A 4,575-nucleotide genomic window follows, 5' to 3' on the forward strand; every position below is an offset into this window, starting at 1 on the left:
GAGATTTACGGTTGTTTTTTTTTTGGGGGGGGGGGGCGTATTTTGGATTTATTTCTTTTTGTGGCTCTTGTCAGGGTCACCCAGAAGTGCGGCAATGTTTGCATCGGGCAAGCGGAGGCCTGCCTTCATCCGTGGATCCACACCCCGAGACGCATCTGAAGGGCAATTCTTTTGGGGGGCCCCCTTTTCTGAGCGGACGGGAGGGACGTCGAGGCAAAAAAAATCCTCAAGAAAAACGGCAGTGAAGGACTCATCAGTGCTAATTAGCCACCTAGCACGAGGAATTTTTTTTGGCTAGCGACTCTTATGTTATGTGTGTTTGTGTGAGTGTAGGTGGTGGTGGTGGGGTGGGAGTGGGGGGGGGGGCGTGCAACTTCCCCCTGGTAATTGGAGCCTCGTAACTCCGGAGAGAACGGGCAATTTCGTAGGAAGTGCTAACAGGACCTTTGTGTGCCATGTTTCCCTTTTCCAGGGAGCCGGCGGGGCCCGAGTGGGAACAGAGCCGCCATACCTGAGTGGGGCCAGCCCCGGCCGTAATGAACCTCTTCACATGGCCGCTCAGCCAAAAGCATAAGAGGCGCATAAAGAAGGGGGGGGGGCGAAGGGGGGGTTGCGGACGCAGAATAGCAGGCTAGGACAAAAGGTCCGGCTCAAGGAGGCGCGAGGGCTTGGTTCGGGCGGGGTACACCGGCGGGTTATGTTGAGGGTGGGGGGGGGGGGGTTGCTTATGAGCCGTATTCTCTTGGCCCATTTGCGGCATCTCTCGGCCAGGCAATGAAGCACTTATCACAAGTGTGCCCGTCCCGCTCGCCCACAGAAAGAAGCACAACGCTATCCCTCAATGTTTACCATGAAGGATGTGGCGTTTGCAGATCTGACATATGTGGCGGATGAATGGGCACCCCCCCACCCCCATCACACACACTCGGAGCGGAACACACCTAGCACAAAGTTCTCCCGGGAGAGGGAATGGAAGCAGGCGCGGAAATGAAGGCATTCAGCAAACCGCCGCCGCACATCTTCGCCTTTTGTCACCAAACGGGGGCAAAATCGTCTTTTGGGTGCAAAACGGGTCCACAAAGCGCAAGCGCGGCTTCTATTCAGGAAAGGGATTTACTCAAGTGTCCTCCACCTGAACAACACTTTCTCCAAACATGTCTGCTCGTCTTTTCGAGCGGCTCCGACGCGGGAACTCAAGAGGCTGTTTGCGCAATGATAACAAAATAAATGAATCCAAATGGGCACTTTGCTTCCACGTCGAGAGCTTGATGGAGTCCATGAACGTAAACATTTCTGCTTCTCCGGTCGCAGCCCCGCCTCGACATTGCATACGGTGCGTCAAAGATTGAGGCAACAACTTGGGGACCGCGACGACCGAGGGCCGAACGCGACGCCGCCCAAACAAATCACGCTTGAGTAAAACCGCAGGGGAAAAAAAAAAAAGAGTTCATAACAGCTGGAATCTTTTCTCGTGAAAGTGCAAAAACAAGAGTTCACCTCGCAGATGAGCGAGGAGCCGCATTGACAGTGGCGGGCCGTGCATTTCAACCGTAGGCCTTCAGTGACGTCACATACATGAACACAACATAGGCTCGTCAGGCAGCACTTCATTTCAGGAGCATTTCAAACCATCAAGTCTGCATATTCACAATTAAGAGCAGGAAACGACATTTACAGATATTGTCCAAATAAAAATATTTTAAAAATACTAAATAAAATGCCACCCAAATGATGCTGTGTGATCATAACAATAAATTGCGCAATGTCTCCGTTTCATATAAGACACCAAACACACAATAACAAAACAAACTATCCTTTGAAAATAAAATGAACAGATCATTTGCATTTTGAGAATCGGCTATACAACATCAAATAAATTAAAAAAACGAATTTTAGTGTACTGCATTGCGCCATTATAAATTGCAGGTGAGCTGATTTATTTGATGCATTTTTGTATCTTTGTCATTTCATTTCGTTACCATTCATACTAACGAAATAAAATAACAAGAAATGTAAAATAAAATGCATTTACTCACCAATGTCATGCCTGTGAGCCACTGAGCTGCAGATCTACGTGAGTGTCCCCAAACGTTTTGAAACGCACCGTAGCTTGTAAGTGGGCAGCCGTGCACTGACGTTTCCTTGCTGCCTTGCTAAAACAACTTCAATTGGTAAATCCAGTGCGAGGTCCGTCTTAAAAATTGTTTGGAAAGTCGTCCTGCAACCAGAGCAACGTCTCCTCCTTCGGCCATTTTGGCTCAAAATGCAGCAACAGCTCCTCTGGCAGGCGCTCATCCAATCACCGTACGCGCACAGGCGCTCATCCAATCCCCGAACGCGCACGTCTAGTGACGACGTAAGACCGGGGCAGACTCGTGATCTGATTGGCTATTGCAAGCTGACCGTGCCCGTTCATTGCCAGCGCACGGGGACCTGCTCCGTTTCATCTGAAGGCCCCGAGCAAGTTTAGTTTACATGGCAACACAAGCTATCTGAATTATGAGTGGTTAAAAACCACAATAAATAAGTTATTTATTGAGTGGCTTTCAATGTTATTGAAAATAAGCCACTCAACTAAGTGGAAATAATATGACGTAAAGAATACAGAGAATAATTTTGTTGACACATTATGAAAATAAAATAACAATGACATGGATGTTATTCTCAGAAAAGTACATTTATTAAATTCTCATGGGTTCTCCCCCATGTCGGAGACAAAAAGGGCGAGCCGGCGATCGGGGAGGTAATGAGCGCCAGAGGCCAGACTTCCCAGAAGTTAGCCCTCATTTCCGTCCTCGCTTTTGTGCCGCGACGGCCTCCCTCCGGTCGGCCATTGTCGCCGCAAGACCAGCCGGGAGGAGGGGAGACCAGGCGGTAGACGGGAGGGGAGAGAAGGCCGAGACCCCCCCCCCCCCACCCCCAAAAAAAATTGGGGGGGGGGGGATTGCATTCAACTGAAAAAAAAGCATGTTGTTGGATTTTCAGGTGGGTCGGGGTTAGGAATGTGAGAAATAATGCCAAGTGTCAAAAAGTGAACACAATTATTTATGAGTCTTGTTTTTGACATATACACAGCTCTTGATTTGGATTAAATTGTGCAAGTGTAGCGGTGGAGGCCTGCATAAGATTTTTTTTTATCCCCCTCTCCCCCACAAATGGCGAGGCTTCACTCTATAGTTTGAAGTGAACTAGATGGAAAACTTGTCTTTGTGGCGCTCGCACTTGACTTCACGTTGTCCTGCACTTCAACATGAGCGCAACGGATTTGGAATGACACGCAGGACCAACATAGCAGCAAATTTCCTGATTTTGTGTGAAAAGAAGACACCAAATGACCTCTTGCCCTTCTTGTTTGCTGTTCAACATCCTTGAATGGTCGTTTTTATTCATGGCGGCTCTTTGCAAGTGGGCGGGCGGGGGGGGTGGTGGTGGTGGGGGGCGATCATGGTACGTGTTTAATTTTGGAATGAATCTTTTATAGATGCACTGAGAAATGTATACCAAAAATGAAACAGATGAAGATACCGCGACGTACATCGTTTCAGACATCTGCATGTTTTGTGCTCAAGTGCAACATTTCTCACTGGTGGAGGATGCGGCTGGAGTCTGTGTACATGTGTGTGGGGGAGGGGGGCACGTTATTGTTGCATATGTCACTTACGGCAGGTGGGCGGACAAAATGGGACATACGGAGAAATGTCACAACGATTAAGCTCCTGTGAAATGGGTGAGAAAAAAAAAAAGAAACGTCATTCGCTAGCACATGAGACTGCACGCAGGAAGATGGGAGAAGAGATTGGCAGGGAGTCGCGGCACAACGACAACAATGGCGATCGCTGCGGCAGGAAACCTCCACCGAGGCGCGACAACAGAACGCCGCGTCCCGCAGACTCGGGAATGTTTCTCATTCCGATTCGCGCATTTAAGGCCACGTCCGACCGAGCGGAACGCGCAGAGAATGTCTCGAGGAGCAGAAGATGGGACGGAAACCACAGCGCAAATCGGCCATTTTGCTTTTGGGGGCCGGTTTCAACGTCGAAACAAAAACTTGTTGTCGTACCGATCGCCGTTTTCGTTCCGACGCGCCGTTTGCCGCTCACGGCGGAGGCGTCGGGGGAAGGGCTTGTCTCATGGGGACTCATGCATTCTTTTTTTTTCGTTCCCACTACGCAAAGGCACAATTTCACAATTGAAACAGAATCTCTTTTCAGAAGACTGGAGAATTCATTTTTGGGAAGCCACAACGCTTCCTTCCGTCTTGCGCTCGGTGCCAAGGTCCAAACTGCGGCCAAATCACCAGCGCCACGGCCAAGGAGCAGCTTTGCGAGCGCTCTTCTTACGACAGATTGCCCCGCCCGGTCTTGGTCCCACCTGGAAGAGACCACCTGGAAGAGATATATTCCTCCCGCATATATCCGGGGTGAGACTACGGCCCGGGGGACATTCATTTTTCAGCAACCCTGCACCCCCCCAAACAAATAATAATAGACTAAAAACTGAGCCGGATCTACGCCGTGAGCTCGAGAGGGCTGTTGGCCACCCACCCCCAAAAAATGTCTTTCTTCACACCTCCGC

The sequence above is a fragment of the Hippocampus zosterae genome, chromosome 11 (genome assembly GCF_025434085.1).
Source record: "Hippocampus zosterae strain Florida chromosome 11, ASM2543408v3, whole genome shotgun sequence".
Classification (NCBI taxonomy): domain Eukaryota; kingdom Metazoa; phylum Chordata; class Actinopteri; order Syngnathiformes; family Syngnathidae; genus Hippocampus; species Hippocampus zosterae.